Source organism: Capricornis sumatraensis, unplaced genomic scaffold, assembly GCF_032405125.1.
Source record: "Capricornis sumatraensis isolate serow.1 unplaced genomic scaffold, serow.2 scaffold1, whole genome shotgun sequence".
In the NCBI taxonomy this organism is placed as follows: Eukaryota; Metazoa; Chordata; class Mammalia; order Artiodactyla; family Bovidae; genus Capricornis; species Capricornis sumatraensis.
The window spans coordinates 396524-414820 of record NW_027184612.1 but is presented as its reverse complement, the minus strand read 5'-3'; the positions used below and the strand labels follow the sequence as shown (position 1 = coordinate 414820).

The 18297-nt window shown below is 38.2% G+C and overlaps 1 protein-coding gene across 3 annotated transcripts in view; it reads left to right on the top strand.

Moving 5' to 3' along the window:
• LOC138072302 (lysozyme C, kidney isozyme) overlaps positions 1 to 18297 on the top strand; it is a 55753-nt gene that overhangs the window by 25621 nt on the left and 11835 nt on the right. The window contains exon 2 of one of the 3 annotated variants that reach the window (XM_068963409.1): positions 4843 to 4952. The exons of 1 other annotated variant lie outside the window; for it this stretch is intronic. The gene's annotated coding sequence lies outside the window, so the exon portion shown is untranslated. Of the gene's footprint in view, positions 1 to 4842; positions 4953 to 16195; positions 16319 to 18297 lie in introns of those variants that run through there. One more of the 3 variants, XM_068963411.1, reaches the window with a different exon arrangement.

Here is an 18297-nt window from a genome sequence, read left to right as displayed (position 1 = left end):
CTGGAAGATTAAGAAGGACTGGATGGTGTGAGATAGAGAGCATATGACAAATATAAAATAATGCCCATGCTGCTGCTGCTGCTAAGACACTTCAGTCGTGTCCGACTCTGTGCAGCCCCACAGACGGCAGCCCACCAGGCTCCCCCCATCCCTGGGATTCTCCAAGCAAGAACACTGAGTGGGTTGCCATTTCCTTCTCCGATGCATGCAAGTAAAAAATGAAAATGAAGTCGCTCAGTCATGTGCCCGACTCTTAGCGACCCCATGGACTGCAGCCCACCAAGCCTCTCTGTCCATGGAATTTTCCAGGCAAGAGTACTGGAGTGGGGTGCCATTGCTTTCTCCTATAATGCCCATAAACAACCCTATTTGTCATTTTGTTATATGTGCCACTTACTGACATGTTTTAATTAGGAGATTCACTTGCCAATAGTAAAATAATTCAGCTCAAACCATCATAGACAATCAGTGGGACCATGGGGGCAAACCAGCATAGGCTGCATGTTGCCTTTGCCGTCCTAGCTCCAGAGATGCCGCAGGATAAAAAAGAAAATCTAGGAAGACCTGAAGAACTAATGCAAAACTCATGAGAGGCCACTGAGAGAGTAATGTTGAATCACGTATATATGTATGGGGCTTAAGGTGGGGAAAGGCTGGAGAAGGATGAGGCCAAAAGAGAAAAGGAATCAAACTAATTAAGAATATTCAAGATTTTATGGGGAAGTATTTTAATCTCTAACAAAGCAGATAAAACAGGTTTTAATAATTGGGCAAATATACCATATTTAAAGATGGGAAGACTTCACGTTCAAAGTTAAAGATCAACCAAATTGCAAACTCAATGCTTTGCAAATCAAATTACTGTTAAGATACTTAGGGTATCCAAAATAACAAATTCTAAAATTCAGATAAAAGAATGGAGTTCAGAGTTGCCAAATCTGTGTCGATGAAGAAAATTAAAGGGGGGATGACTACACCAGATATTAAGGGATCTGATGAAAATATTATAACAAGAGTATGGACTAGCAAAGGAACAACTAGGTGAATTAAAACAGATAATTCAGCTGCAGAGCTGTGTGTGTACAGGAACTTTACGTATAAGTGAAGCAGCAAAGGCTAGTAGAATGAGGGAAGAGGAGAATGGTTGGAAATGGATTTAGGAAGATGTTTGGGGGCATGGCTGGGTAGGGCTTTATAGGGAATGGTGAAGATTTTAGTTTTTACTCACAGTGTGACAGGAAGCATGGAAGGGTATGAGTAGAGGAGTGTCGCAATCCCCCTTTTATCACTGGTCACTATCTGGAGAAGAAATGGTTAGGGAACAGTTGTGGGAGCAGGCAGACCAACTGGCAATTTTGCATTAGTGTGGTGAGAAATTGAAGTGGTTTGATTGAGGCAATAGTTGTGAAGAAGCAGTAAGACAGTATATTTTAAAGGTAGAGCTGACTTCATTTGTTGATGGACAAAAGCTGAATGAGAGAGAAAGAAATCAAGGATATCTCTATAGTCTTTGACCTAAGAAATAAAAAAATAGAATTGTTTTCTACTGAGATAAAACTGGAGGGTTGGGTGGGATTTTTTTTTTTTTTTAATTTTTTGGTGGGAGCAGAAATAAAAAGTTTCATATTGGGCATGTTGAGTTTGAGACAACGATTAGGCTACCAAGGGGGAGCTAGGTACTCATTTGGATGTACATATCTGGAATTTGGGACAATTTCATGACTAGAGGTACAACTGTGTGAGGTATCAGTATCTAATAATATTTGAAGCAGTGGGACCAGGTGAGATCACCAGGAGAACAATGATGGATAAAGAGGAAAGGTCAACAGTCTGAAAAAGGGGGCTCTTATACCTAGAAATAGGGAAGATAGAATGATGCAACCAAAAAGATAGGCAGCAGCTCGTGAGGTAAGAGAACCAAGGAAGAAAGGAAGAGAGGAGAGAAAGAAGAGAGATGGAAGTGTGGGGAGACAAGGAGGGAGTGTGGGATAGAGAGGGAAGGAAAGGAGAGGAAAGGAGGGAGAGAGGGAAAGAAAAGGAGGGTGTCTTGGAAGCCTAGTTTCTCAAAACGGAGTGAGGTGTGTCACATACTATTGACGGTTTTGATAAAATGAAGACTGAGTTGACCTTTGGCTGTGACATCTGGAACTCATGGTGACTTTGAGTGGAATGATATTAATGGAGTGGTAAGGATAAAAGGATGATTGAACTGAATTCAGGAGGGGATGATGGGAGAAAACATTGTATGGGAAAGTAACTGGAAGGGAATGTTGTTAATCAGTGGATGTCTGGGGTCTTTCACAATCTGAGTGTCATGTTGTGTTCAGGAATGGCCAAGCCACATTTGAGAGGCCATCTTCCATGTGTTGCCTTGTATAAAGCTGAAGCTCCCAAGGAGCCCACATTTTTACAAGATAGCCACCTCCCAGTGAGCTGGTCAGAGAGTAGTGAGTGTGTTTATTAAGTTCTGGAATAGTGACCTCATTAAGGGTCCACAGTCCTAATGATGGACCTTCAATTTGTTCTCATATAGTAAGCCAGTGTCCTCATAGGGGACTTGGAGGGCATAATGAACTTTTACCAGAATTTGGTGTATATCTACTTAAAAAGAGCCTCTGTTTCTAACAATCCAAGCACTTGGCAAGGACACGAACTCTCACCATAACTCTAGCTAGCCTCACATATTGCCGTCACACTGGAGAAGTTCATTTGCCTCCAGGTACATGGGTTGGGAAGATCCCCTGGACTAGGAAATGGCAACCTACTCCAGTATTCTTGACTGAAAAATCCGTGGACAGAGGAGTGTGGTGGGCTACAGTCCAGGGGGTCTCAGAGTTGGACACAACTGAGGGACTGAGCATGCGTGCATGTATACTCCTTATATATTTATTTAGGATAATTTGTGAGTTAGCATATGGAATTAGAATCTTTTTGGAAAATCATGTAGGCAATTCTAGTAACAGAATTCTTTTGTAAAAGTGGAGAATTATACCTGAAAAGAACACAAATGATCGTTGCAAAATGTTGAATCCAACTCAACAAATCCTAATATCAAAGATGTGACATTTTCTCCAGTGAATTTAAAGAAACTAGACAGAGCACATATTCTGTACTTGTTCATGTTTTTAAAAAATGCTTTATTCACATCTTTCATTATAGCTTTCTTATCATACAGCTGACTACAAATACCATTCAACAACAGGTTCAAGTCATCCAGAAGTTGCTCCACTTTGTTGAATAAAGCCATAGCTAGTTTTCAGTTGATAAGAAAGTTAAAAATCACTCATAAGGTTTTCTATATTAACCATATTACACAACAGTCAACAATTGATCAGGGCTGTTATATCTGAAATAAAATCTCCAGTAATGGACTATTACTTGCTATCTGATTTGTTTCTTTACCAGTTAATTTTATACATATTTTTCCATTTTAAGTTTTAATAAAGTGTTTTGGATACATATTAATTAGCTTTTCTCATTTTAGTATTTTTCCGAATGTTCCTGGATGAAAACAGCAGCTATTTTGATGATTCCTATGAAATATTTGCTATTTAATAATGCTGCTGTTCATTATGAACTCTGAAAGAAAATTCTTTTGCTTTAAAATCGTTTTTTTTAATCCAGTTGAACTTCCTTTTAAAATTTATTTGGCTGTGATGTGTCTTAGTTGCTGCATCCAGGATCTTTAATTGTGGCACGCATGCTGTTAGCTGCAACATGCAGGCTCTAGTTCCTTGACTAGGGGTCAGACCTGGGCCTCCTGCATTGGAGCATGGAGTCTTAACCACTGCACCACCAGGGAAGTCACTTTTGCTTTAAAATCTTAATAGCCACAACGATTAGCACTTCAGAGTAATATTTAATGTTCTTTCTTGTTCCTGTTGAAAACTTTGGTCTAAGCGCATTTTTATTTATGTGTAAACCAAAAAACCTAAGAAGACATGAAAACAAATATAATGTGGTATTCCCTGTTGGATCCTGGAACAGAAAAAGAACGTTAGTGGGATCAAATAAAGCCTAGAACTTAGTTAATAGTAATCTACTAATGTCTACATCTTACGTAGACAAAACTAAGAGAAAACTACATTTGCCAAAACTAGAACACTGACATTGGGAAAACTCAGTGACAGAATTGTCAGTACTACCTTTGCAACGTTTCTGTAAATATAGAAAAATGCTTTAAAGGCACAAAGGCAATGTAGTGGAGAAGGGATGGGCCTTTTAACAAGTGGTGCTGGGACAACTAGATGTCGGTATGCAAAAAAATGAACTTGAATCCACACTGCACACTACATACGGAAAATAACTCAAGATGGATTGTAGACCTAAATGAAACACCTAAAACAATAGAACTCCTCCAAGAAAAATAAGCAAAAATCTTGTGACTTGTTTGTTAGATACAACAGCAAAAGCATACTCAAGAAAAGGACAAATAAATAAATTGAACTTCAGTGTAATTTATAAAACTTTTGCTTTTAAAACGATGCTGCTAAGATAATGAAAATATTGGAATAAAATCTTTGCAAAGCACATATCTGATGAAGGAACGAGAGGAATCTTTTGAAGGTGAAGAATATGATCTTTTTTGACTGTGGTGATGGCCTCATGGGTGTATGCATATATAAAAACATATCAAATTGTATACTTTAAAGTGCGGTTTTTGTATGTTATTTATACCTCAATAAAACTGGTCAAACATTTCTTTTTTAAAAATGTCATTTATTTGTTTATTGGCTGAACCGGGTCTTGCTACGCTTGGGCTGTCTCTGGTTGTAGCGGGCACCGGCTACTCCGTAGTTGCCGAGCTCAGGCTTCTCACTAAGGTGGCTTCTCTTGTTGCAGAGCATGGGCTCCCAGAAATGTTTGCAGCCAGATTCTTTCTTCTCCTTTCCTCACACATCACAAAAGGAGAAGTAAAAGAAGGGGAATTTGGAGTGGAAAGAAATAGCAAGGTGAGTTGTTGGAAGTTAACACATCTCATTTTTGGAAATTTTACAAACATGAGCATCAATTTCACAAACAGGTAAGTATGTTTTAGGGCCCTCTTGGGGCCTTATGAAGAGCCTGTGCAAGTGAGGGGCCCAAAGTTTAAGCTTCATTAGTTTCATGGTAAATCTGCCTAATAATATGGCACATGAAAATGCAAAAAGATAATACAATGTAAAGTTTCCTCCAAGCATGTGCTTCCGTCACCAGTTCTCTTCCTTGGAGGCAATAGATATATTCTGTTTCCTGGGTCCTCCCTGAAATATTATGCATAGATAAGCTTTTTGTTCTGAAACATTTTGTCACCCCCCCCCCTCATTCTTTTCTTAGAAAATTTAGCCTGTTGTATACAATTTTTTGCACTCTGTTGGTTCTCTTAGATGCCTTTATTGAGATGGTTCACATACCATCAATTCACTCATTTAAAGTGTACACTTTAGTGGTTTATAATGTATTCACAGATACATATACCTGTCACCAAAGTTGACTTCAGAACATTTTCATCACCTCAAAAAGAAAGGAAGTGTCCTTCAGCTATCACCTACTGACCCCTAACCCCAGCACTTGGCAGTCACCAATCTGCTTTCTGTCTCTGTGTACTTCCCTGGGATGAGCATTTTATGTGCATGGAATCATAGGTAGTCCTTGGTGACTGGCTTCTTTCACTTAGCATAATTTTTCAAAGTTCTTCTTGGACTGATCAGGACCTGTATCAGAATTTAGTAATTTGTGTCTTCTCTTGTACTCTTAGCCTACTAGAAGTTTATCAGTTTTATTGATCTTTTCAAAGAGCCAGATTTTGGTTTTGTTGATTTTCTCTATTGTTTTCCTATTTTCAATTTCATTGCTGCTCTAATTTGTATTATTTCTTTTCTTGTGCATTTGGTTTGGCTTGAATTGTTCTTCTTTTTCTAGTTTCCTAAGGTAGAATATTAGGGGTTTTTTTTTTAGTGTTTTTCTTTTTTTAATTTTACGTCTTCTTCTCTACTAATAATGTATTTAATGCTGTAAATTTCTCTGTAAGCACTATTTTCAGTGTATTTCATACATTTTCATAAGCTGTATTTTTATTTTCATTTAGTTTAAACAATTCTTTCATTTCTCTTGAGATTTCTTCTTTGACCCAAGTGATATTTAGAAGTATATGAATATTCATAGCAACTTTATTCTTAATAGCCAAAAACCATAAACTAGTAAGATTTCATTGAGTGGGTGAATGATTAAACAAACTGGTGTGTCCACACCATGGAATACTACTCAGTGATTTAGAAAAAGATGCAAACTATTGATACAAACAACATCTTAAGGAACCTCAAGGAAATTTGGATAGTTTACAGTTATTGGCTATTTAAGAATAAAGTTGCTATGAATATTCATATACAAGTTCTTATGTGGAAAGAAGACATTTCTCTAGGATAAATACCCAAAAGTAGATTGCTAGGTTGTATAATAAGTCCATTGTTAATTTTGACAGGATACTGTAGTTTTAATTAGCATCCGTCTAATGGATGATAATGTTAAAGTCTTTTCAGTTGTTTATTTGCCAGCTGTATACCTGTCCTTTTTGGAGGAATGTCTGTGAATTTTTGTCCATGCCCAGTTTTCTAATTAGATTATTATTTTTTAAATGTTGAGATTTGAAGGATCTTTATGTGTTTTAGACAAAAGAATTTTGATAAGTGATTTTCAGAATCTTCCCCTGGTCTCTAATTTGTCTTTTTATCCTTGTATAGGGTCTTTTTGCAGAGCAAAAGTTTATTTTGATGAGGGCCAATTTATCTGTTTTTTCCTTTTATGAATTATGCTTTTGGTGTCAAGCCTAAGAATTCTTTACCTAATTCTAGGTCTGAAAGATTTTCTCCTATGTTATTTTCTATAAGTTTTATAGTTTAAATTAAAATTTTGTTTTCAGTACAATTTTGCATAAAGTGTGAGTTTTTAGGTCAAGTTTTTTTTTTTTTTTTTTTTTTGCTGATGAATTTCAATTTCTCTAGTTCCATTTATTGAAAAGGCTGCCCATCCTCCATTTAGTCACTTTTGCTCTTTAGTCAAAAATTAACTGGGCATATTTGTAAGAGTCTGTTTCTGGGCTTTCTATTCTGTTCCATTGACCTACGTGTCTTATTTTCCCTTCAGTATTATGCTATCTTGATTACTGTGCTAAGTTTTTAATAGTGGTCTTTCCAGGTGGTATTTCTTATTATTTATTTTTCCTCAAACACTTCTAAAACCAACTAATAAATAGATGCCACGAAGGTAACAAATTTTCTGTTTTCTCTCACTCTTATTGTAGTATAAGATTCATCAACTATGATAAAATCTTCTTACCTCTGGGTTTGTGGTTTGTTGAGATCGTCAAGAGTGGTCTATGTAAATGCTATGGCATGTGATATATTAAAATAATAATTTGTTTTTCTTGTTTAGAGAGGAGAAAGAACTAAGAGGGTAGAAAAGGAGCTGTCATTTGGTTGTTTAAATTTTGCTGTAATCTTCATGGTGTGATTTCAACAAAGCTACAGGATGAACATTAGTACTCTCATTTTATAGAAGAAAAGATTGAGCTTCATAGAGTACAAATTATGAGCATAAGCACATACTTTATAAAGTATAACTTCATGAGAATGATCTTGGCAGGATCATAGAGATTAGTGCAGCTTTGTAATCTTTCCTCCTTTTTTTTTTTTTTTTTTAAGATAGGTTACTTGGGCAAATATGTATAAAGCACTTGGAGCCAAGTTTATATCACTTATAGGAAATGTGGGCTCTGATAGTGCTAATTCAACCGTAGATAACCTCTTCATGGTAAGGTGAGGTTGAAAAGAAAGGATATTTATCCAGTACCTGAGTTACAGGTAGATAACTCAATAGAATTATAGCTACTTCTATATCCTGAAAGGTGGCCTGCCTTAGTGTTGGGCTTCACCATTCTGAGATGTTTTCCTAATTAAGATCCCACTTGGCCACATTAACAGGAAATTGTGTTCTATCTTCTTTATTAAACAATTCTTCCTTTGAAGTTCAAAGAATCCAAGGATACTTACTCAGTCCACGGTATCTATAGTTACTCTAACTTCATCCTGAAACTGGACATCCCAGACAGCTCAAGAAAATGACCTGTTGATCGTAAAGCTGCTGTTACTATTGCTAAGCCTCAGTCCTTCTCCAGAAGAAGTTAGTGGGCTTTACCTTTCACCAGCCTGGAGATAGTTGCTGCTGCAGCATGTGGGAATCCCTGTTCCGGGGGAAGAGTTTTTCTTCTCTGTTGCCAGGATGCTGGTGCATAGTGACCCATGTTGTTGTTCAGACTCTCAGTCATGTCTGACCCTTTGTGACCCCCTGGACTGCAGCATGCCAGACTTCTCTGTCCTTCACTATCTCCCGGAGTTTGTTCAAACTCATGTCATCCAACCATCTCATCCTCTGTCATTCCCTTCTCCGCCTGCCCTCAGTGTTTTCCAACATCAGGGTCTTTTTCAATAAGTCAGTTCTTTGCATTACATGGCCAAAATATTGGAGCGTCAGCTTCAGCATCAGTCCTTCCAGTGACTATTCAGGACTGATTTCCTTTAGGATGGACTGATTTGATCTCCTTGCAGACCGAAGGACTCTGAAGAGTCTTCTCCAGCATAACAGTTCAAATGCATCAATTCTTCATTGCTCAGCCTTCTTTATGGTCCAACTCTCACTTCCATACATGACTGCTGGAAAAACCTTAGCTTTGATTAGACAGACCTTTGTTGGCAAAGTGATGTCTCTGCTTTTTAAAACACTGCCTAGGTTTGTCATAACTTTTCTTCCAAGAAACAAACATCTTTTAATTTCATGGCTGCAGTCACCATCTGCAGTGATTTTGGAGCCCAAGAAAATAAAATCTGTCAGTGTTTCCATGCTCCGCCCCCCCCCCCGCCCCCATCCCCATCTATTTGCCATGAAATGATGGGACTGGATGCTATGATCTTAGTTGTTTGAATGTTGACTTTTAAGCAACTTTTTCTCTCTCCTTTTTCAACTTCATTAAGAGGCTCTTTAGTTCCTCTTTGCTTTCTGGCATTAGGGTGGTGTCATCTGCATATCTGAGGTTATTAATATTTCCTCTGGCAATCTTGATTCCAGCTTGAGCTGCATCCAGCCCAGCATTTCACATGATGTACTCCGCATATAAGTTAAATAAGCAGGATGACAATATACAGCCTTGACATACTCCTTTCCCATTTTTGAACCAGTCCATTGTTCCATGTCCAGTTCTGACTGTTGCTTCTCGACCTGTATATGGGTTTCTCAGGAGATAGGTAAGGTGGTCTAGTATACCCATCTCTTTAAGAATTTTCCACAGTTTGTTGTGATCCACACAATCAAAGGCTTTAGCGTGCTCAATGAAGCAGAAGTAGATGTTCTGGAATTTCCTTGCTTTTTCTATGATCCTACGGATGTTACCAACTTGATCTCTGGTTCCTCTGCTTTTTCTACATCTAGTTTGTACATCTGAAATCGCTCGACTCACATTTTGTCGAAGCCTAGCTTAAATGATTTTGAGCATTACCTTGCCAGCATGTGAAATGAGTACAGTTGTACTGTAGTTTGAACATTCTTTAGCACTGCCCTTCTTTGAAATTGGGATGAAAACTGACCTTTTCCAGTCCTGTGGCCACTGCTGTGTTTTCCAAATTTGCTGCCATATTGAGAGCAGAACTTTAAAGCATCATCTTTTAGGACTTTAGATAGCTCAGATGGAATTCCATCACTGCCACTAGCTTTATTTGTAGTAATGCTTCCTAAGACCCACTTGACTTCACACTCCAGCATGTCTGGCTCTGGGTGAGTGATCACACCATTGTGGTTATATGGGTCATTGAGACCTTTTTTGTACAGTGCATTTATCTACAATGATAAAGTTGATGTATATATAATCCCATCAAACTTTGGTTTACAAAAATGACATTTCATCCCAAAGACTGAGTAATTTTTTTCTCAGGAAAGTGGCAACAGTAGGGTAGGGTATCTTATGGGGTCATTCCTTTCCCCTGCAAAGTAGACCACAATTCAAAAAAGTCTGAAGATCATTGTCTTTATCACCATCTTGGCTTTAACTCCTGCCTTCCTTCTCCAAATACATACACATTATCACTATAGTCTGGACTACCAAGAAGGGATCTTTTTTGCACACAAAAATAGAATTGTTTCATATCTCTTGCTCGAAATATTTCAATTTCAACATTACCTTCAGCAGTGATTATTAACAATTTTATGTGCTTTTCCCTTTAAGAATAATTGAATAATAATTAAAGTTTTTAACTTTCTTCAGAGAAAAACATACTATACACATTCAGACAATATAATCTTATACAACTCAGGAGGTTTTGCAACACCCCTGAAGCCCATCCACAGATCTAGGAATCCTCATCCAGCCTATACAATTTATGTATTGAATCTCCTTTGAATAGCATAAAAGGTCTTTTGCCTACCTAGCCAAATTCTTCACTTCCACTCCCCACTTCAAAGGAGATTTCCAGAACATACTATGTTCTCTCTTATACTTTTTTAAAAAAAATCTATGGTTTTTCCTGTGGTCATGTATGGATGTGAGAGTTGGACTGTGAAGAAAGCTGAGCGCCGAAGAATTGATGCTTTTGAACTGTGGTGTTGGAGAAGACTCTTGAGAGTCCCTTGGACTGCAAGGAGATCCAACCAGTCCATTCTAAAGGAGATCAGTCCTGGGTGTTCTTTGGAAGGAATGATGCTGAAGCTGAAATGCCAGTACTTTAGCCACCTCATGCGAAGAGTTGACTCATTGTAAAAGACTCTGATGCTGGGAGGGATTGGGGACAGGAGGAGAAGGGGATGACAGAGGATGAGATGGCTGGATGGCATCACCGATTTGATGGATGTGAGTTTGAGTGAACTCCGGGAGTTGGTGATGGACAGGGAGGCCTGGCGTGCTGCAATTCATGGGGTTGCAAAGAGTCGGACATGACTGAGTGACTGAACTAAACTGAACTGAACTGAAACTTTTAATTTTAGAATAGTTTGAGATTTACATAAAAATTACTAAGATAACACATAGATTCTGTATGCAGAGTTTATCATTCCATATTCTTACAGTATTTCTCATTTACTATTAATAAGTGACTCTTTAATTGAAAATCCTTTTGAATCAGCAGTCAAGGAAATTATTTTCCAAAATAAATGTATAAAGCACTGATACTAGCCCTCATAATCTCTGGTTCAGCTCATGTGAGACAGTGTGAAAAATGATGCTGTGTTTGTGAGTTCACTTCCTATTTAACAGAGTTGGAAATAGACCACTCACATGCCAGCAACCAGCCACCTTACAGAGGTATGATATTGACTTGAGGTGAGGTGTTGGGGTGAAATAATCTGTGGCTGCATCTTCATTTAGAGTGATGTCAAAGAGAGAACAGAAGCATCTTCAATTCAGTGTGTACAGATAAATTGTTGTTAATATGAAGTTGAGCATATTATCTTATTTGCTTCTTAAGAGGAGAAATAAAATATTTGTTTGTCAAGAAAGGGAAAAAAAATACGATCCAGGTACATTACCTTATTCCCATATTTCCAACTATTTCTTCTCTTCTCAGCATTTTGTAATGTTACCAGAGCTAATTTACAGATTGAAATCACTGCGTTTTAGTTCAGTGAAAGAACTTTAATGATATGCAGTTGATTTGGCACAACTAAAAAGATCAAACCTTAAACTCAAAAGTCATACTTAACAGAGAAATGAAATCAGAATACTCTTCTAGAAAGAGCAAACGAAAATAGGAACATTCCCATCTCTTTGTCAACAAGATTATGTTTTATCACATGTTTGAAAAATCAGTTACTTATTTCATTACAATTTCTCAATGATGAACGCCCAATTTTTGTGTAAATTGAGGAAGGATTTTTGTAACCTGACCCATGTGGGAAGGGAAATATCTGTTCATAATGTGAAAAAGGGAAGTGAACTCTAAAGTTATAATTTCATTGAATCTGAAAGTTTAAATGTACTTTGTAAATAGTACAAAGAAAGTATGCACAAAGAAATAAAAAACTTTCCACAATTATCAGTTGTACTCACATTAAGAAAATTGATTTTTAGGGGCTTCTCTGGTGGTCCAGTGGTTAAAAATCTACCTGCCAATGCAGGGCACATGGGTTTGATCCCTGGTCCAGGAAGATCCCATGTGCCACCAGGCAGATAACCCCAGTGCCACACCGCTGAGATCGTGTTCTAGAGCCTGGGAGCCGCAGCTGTTGGAGCCAGAGTGCCTAGAGCAGTGCTGTGCAACAAGGGAAGCCACGGGAATGAGAGGCCCAAGCACTAGAGAGCAGCCCCCACTCGTCGCAGCTAGAGCAAGCCCACCTGTGGCAATTAAGACCCATGCAGCCAAAAATAAATAAGTAACATCTCTGTTTAACAAAAAAAGAATACTGATTTTGAAATAGTCTCTGATTGTTTAACGGCATTGCCTGGAGTTAGATTAACCTCTTAGATGAAAATCACACTTAAAACACATAAAATGGATTTGTATAATTATATTGGGAACTAAAATCAGCAAGAGGTAGACAAAGAAGTTATAGTGTGTTGTGAGAGAATTTCTTCCCTTTCACTTGAACTTCAAGGTAACGAGGTAAACTGAAAAGACCATGGACCTGACCTGAATCTAACTCCCAGCTCCCCCACTCACTATCTGTATGTCTTGGGGCAGGACTTTTCTCCTCTGGGAGACATAGTTTTTCATTTGTAAAATGGACATAATACCTATCTTTAAGACCCCTGAAAGAATTATAAATAATGTTTATTAAGTGGCTAACACATTGCAAGCATTTGAGTAAAAAAAAAGCTAGCATTATATACCTTTCCTTTTATCCCTGTGTCTCAAAATAGTCTCCAATCTTGACTATTCAAACCTCCTAAATATCTCTTGAATTCTCCTAGTTCTATTATCCACTTCCCACTTCATCTGCCATCTGAATTACTCGTATAGTTTTCTAGCAGCAGTCCCTGAATGCAATCGAGAGTGTTAATTTACTTTGTTTTAAGATTTTGATCCAGTTACCTTCCAGTTTAATACTCATGAATACTTTCCATTGTATTTGGGATTAATTGCTGAACTTTACTGTTTCGGGGATTAAGCTTTTAGGTCTGGTTCTGCTCACCCCCCGGCGTTGTCTTTGACACCAGCACCTATTATTTCTTCCATTGTCTGCACGGCACGTTGAGGAGACAGCAGGAACAAAGACGAAAGAGTGATGCATGGCAAGGGTGAAGAATGGTAGAGTCTCCTCTGTGATTAGCAGTAAAGTACCTGGCAGATGACTAGGCTGGTACTGTTTTAGGCTTAAAGATCAATTCATGGGTCAGTAAGTTGTGGCTCTGTGCGAGACCACAATAACTTTTATAGCACAGTATTGACACCACAGTAGAAATAATTTCTCTTGTGTATATTAAGTAGTAGTATTTTTTCTCAGTATGAACAGATTGTTGTTTTTTAGTCGCTATGTTGTGTCTGATTCCTTTGCGACCCTAAGGACTGTAGCCTGCAAGGCATCTCTGTCCATGGGATTTCCCAAGCCAGAATACTGGAGTAGGTTGCAATTTCCTTCTCCAGGAGATTTTCCTGACCCAGGGATCAAACTCACGTCTCCTGCTTGGCAGGCAGATTCTTTATCTCTGAGCCACCTGGAAAGCCCATGAACTGAGTATCTGACTCAAAACACAAAAACACCAAGACTACATAGTAAATTAAGTACAAAAGTTAGATGATTTCTGGAGTTTGGGTGGTGTTATGAGATGCAGGAAAGCATCTTGCTTGTTCGATCTATTTTGCAAAGAGCGGGAACTGAAATTACAGAGACATTGAGAGCTAAAAGAACAGAAAGTGATCACTAATCCTCGAAAAAGACACACTGGTTTGGATTAGGCAAACCCAAATCATTTACCATTTTTCAATGACCCAAGAACCTGGCCAACAAAATGCCAGCTTTGGATTAGGGTGAAGCACTGCCCTGAGTCAGGGAATGTCCCCACAGAGAGCCACTCTGACCTGTGGCTAGGATGCTGGACTTGCTGGGAGCAGCTGGATGCTGGTCCTGTTTCACAGGGCTATTACACAGCTCCATTAGAAATTACTCCATCTTCAGCTTTCAGCATCTGGGCTCCCTGGGAGAGTCCAGCTGTGTCCCTTACCCCACATGCCAGCCCTCCCATCTCCCCTGCCTCTTCCAAATTCTCCTAGCAGCCATGCTGCCACAGCAGAGATGAGACTAGGTCCTCTGCACCCCTGAGCCAAACTACACAAGGACAGTGTCAGCTGGCTAATGAGAGGAGCTGCCCTGACCACGGAATGGCACTGCTTCATAGCAAGTGACTATTTACAATCTTTGACAAAACTCATTCCAATGCCTCTTTTCATTAATACGGTCTTTTTTTTTTTTTTTTTTACCAGTGTCAGTTATTAATACTTCCTGAGGTTATGCTATTTTCATATAGTTTTTCATGTCCTTCATATATTGACACAAATAGATTTTAATTTAGAAAAGGGAGAGACATCATTTTGCCAACAAAGTTTTATGTAGTCAAAGCTGTGGTTTTTCCAGTAGTTATGTATGGATGTGAGAGCTGGACCATAAAGAAAGCTGAGTGCCTAAGAACTGATGCTTTCGAATAGTGGTATTGAAGAAGACTCTTGAGAGTCCCTTGGACTGCAAGGAGATCAAACCAGTCAGTCCTCAAGGAAATCAGTGCTGAATATTCATTGGAAGGACTGATGCTGAAGCTGACGCTCCAATACTTTGGCCACCTGATGCGAAAAGCTGATTCATTGAAAAAGACCCTGATGCTGGGAAAGATTGAGGGTAGGAGGAGAAGGGGCCAATAGAGGATGAGATGGTTGAATGGCATCATCAACTCAATGGACATGAGTTTGAGCAAGCTCCAGGAGATAATGAAGGACAGGGAAGCCTGGCATGCTGCAGTCCATGGGGTTGCAAAGAGTCAGACACCACTGAGTGACTGAATGACAAGAAAATAAAAACCAGATTGCAGGAACAACAACAGCAAAAAAGTGATGGGATAGATTATAGTGAAACAAGATTATCAAGACAGAGAGGTCTGAGTCACTGAAAATTAAAAACACCGTGGCTTACCTCCAGGGTCAGTGGTGACCAAAATCATTAAATCGAAGAGCCATTTTCAGGAAAGTAGTTTCATCTCTAGGGCTCTCAAGAACCATCTCACTTCCCACTCTGCAGTCACATTCAGAGAAGGTAAGTCTAGGTCAAATAGTGCAGAGGGTCTAAATTTGCTATACTATAAATGGGTGCAAGAACCATCACTTTGCTTTATTTTTCTAAATCTAACAAAATTTGTCTCTAAGCCCCATTTCCCCAAAAGATGGTGTTGTAAAACTTCTTTAGCTTATCCCCTGCCCAGGAGCTTACAAGCATCTCAAGAAAGGACAAAGCCCAGAAAACTTGAGGAAGACCTTAGAGTTTCAGTCCATCCCTGAGATGTTCATATGATGGTAATTAGCCAGGCTGACATGGTTCACTCCAAGGCAGAAGCTCTTTCTCGAAGCTTCGTTGAGGGACTTGTCTGGTGGTCCAGTGGCTAAGACTCTGTGCTCCCAATGCAGGGGGCCTGGGTTCAATCCCTGGTCAATGAACTAGATCCTACATGCTGCAACTAAGAGTTCACATTGCTGCAGCTGAGACCCAGCACAACCAAATAAATAAATATTTTTTTAAAAAAGCTTTATTGATTCCCAAGGGAGAGCAATTCATGTTCACTTTCCCAGCAGCTGCATGCCATCCAAGAGACCTCTTACCACTGCTCTGGGACCCCCACGGAGTGGGATGCAGGGCCCTGCCACTTCTCAAGCCTGTTACCACTATCATCTCAGATCTGGCCAAATTTGCCTCCTCAAGTACCCAGGCCTCAGGAAATGTTTCTTCCTGCTTTATCCTCCTTCAATAATATAATCTCCCAAATGAAGGCCTGGATGGGACAGTGTTCCAGGAGCTTGGCAACTTATCTCTTATTCCAAGAAATATAAATTCTATTCTTATAAGAGTATTTTTCAGTCTTTTAAGAAAGTTAATGATACAATAAAAATGATCCTAAACAAAACAGGATTGTTCTGACATATTCTCTCATGTTTCTTTTTCTATAGCTTATATGCCATTTTAATGCATCTCATGAAGTTCATTGAAAATTAATATTTAACTCCTTTCTATTGAAGCTTAAGAGACCACTGATCTGGGTACAGATGAGCTGCATGAAAGAAGGATAAATTTAAAGTTAATTGGCAGACTATTTCTACCAATATGGGTGAGTTCATATACACAGAGGAATGTTGAGGACTTCAAAAAAATCATTCTTTTTTTAGTGATTCTGCACACTCCTCTCTGTATGTGTAATTATTTATTATTTTGCTAATTATAAAAGTAATATATGCTGAAAGAACAAAACTTGGAAAATGCCAAAATATACAAGTTGAATAAAATTCTGAAGAGTGTCAGTATAAACATTCTGGTGTGTATCTTTTAGTCCTTTTTCTTACATAAGACGTTTTAAAGTTTTTTTAATCATAAAATACATACGCACATTTTTTAAAGTCAAATGAGGTGTTATAAGTTAAATGCTGAAAGATAGCCCTAAACTTTCTTATCCAATTCCCAACACTAGAGGCAATGTCTTTCAACTTCTTAGGTATTTTTAGCTTCTTTAGTTCTATTTTATTATTATGGCCATATATGTCAAGAGTATGATTATTCTATTCATTTTTTATTTTCAATCATGGGTATTTTCTACTGATTTCCGCCAAGGAAGATGAAGATTTAGCTCTCTGGACTCCCCATGTCTTGTTCCCCTTTACAAGCATGTACAAACTCTCACAGATGAGTATACTATGATCGTATAATTTGGTTGTATATCTTCTTTTCTTGTGTTTTAGTTTTCTTGGAATTGACAATTGCCTTACTTTTTGTTTGCATAGTCTTCCATTTACTTATTCATGTATTAATTCATCGCCCTAGATCTCAGTCAGAGTTGTCAAACTCCTTTCAATAGTTTCAAACATTCCAGGACATTTTTTTTTTTTAAGCTTGTCTATTACACACATTTGTAGTAGGGTTTTAAAAAATTAGTCAACTAACGTTTATTTTTTGTTGTGCCGGGTCTTTGCTGCTGCACGTGGACTTCCTCTAGTTGCAGTGGGTGGGGAGCTACTCTTTATTGTGGTGCCTGGGCTTCTCACTGTGCTGGCTTCTGTTGCAGAGTACAGGCTCTAGGTACCTGGGCTTCGGTAGTTGCCGCTGGCAGGCTCAGGAGTAGTGGCGCCCGGGCTGAGTTGCTCCGGCATGTGGAATCTTCCCAGTTGGAGATCGAACCCGCATGCCCGCTGTTGGCAGGAGGATTGTTATCCCCTGCACCCCTAGGGAAGCCTTCCAGGACTTCTTTAACTTGGCTTTCCCCCAGGGAGTCCTTAGGGTTACTGTTCCCTTCATCTCAATAACTTCCCTTCTCCTTTCTCCTGTATTAAAATCCTGTTTACTAGAACCCTTATCTTTTATCTTATTTGCTCTTTTAAATTTTTATATCTTTATTTATTGGCTGTGCTGTGTGGACGCCACAGGATCTTAGTTCTCCAACCAGGAATTGAACCCAGACCACAACAGTGAAAGCGCCAAGTCCTATCCATAGGACTACCAGGGAATTTCCAGGAATATATCACTTCGTGATTTTTAAAGACATATGCCTTTTCATAGTACAATTTTTTTTAAGTGGTAAAAACAACATGTTATTAACAAACCCAAATACCTTTAGTTTCTCTGTAATAAGAGGTGAAAAGCATATAAACTTAAACATGTGTTTGGCAATTAATATTTCACTATTTTATTTGGAAATGAACTAGATATCAATGAATATCATTTAAAGTTAATGTTACAAAAAGATTTTGAAAACTATTTTTAAGCAGACACATTTTATTAATGATACCTGCAAAATTCATTTACGAACATTTCTACCACTTATATCTATTTAATTCATCTGTACTTAACAATTATGCTTGAGTCGCCATGAAAATTTAATGATATTAAAAATTAACCATCATTTTATGTTATTTTTCTTGTTGACAAACTAGGCAAGTAGCAAAACTTACAGAAGTAAAGAATCTAATAATTTAAAGATGACTTTTTTCTCTACCATATTGACATACATTAAGGAAATAATTTCTATTGTAAATTTAGTTCTTGAGTAGAATTTATAATTTTATAATTTCAAGCATAAAGTAGAGACAACATAAACTT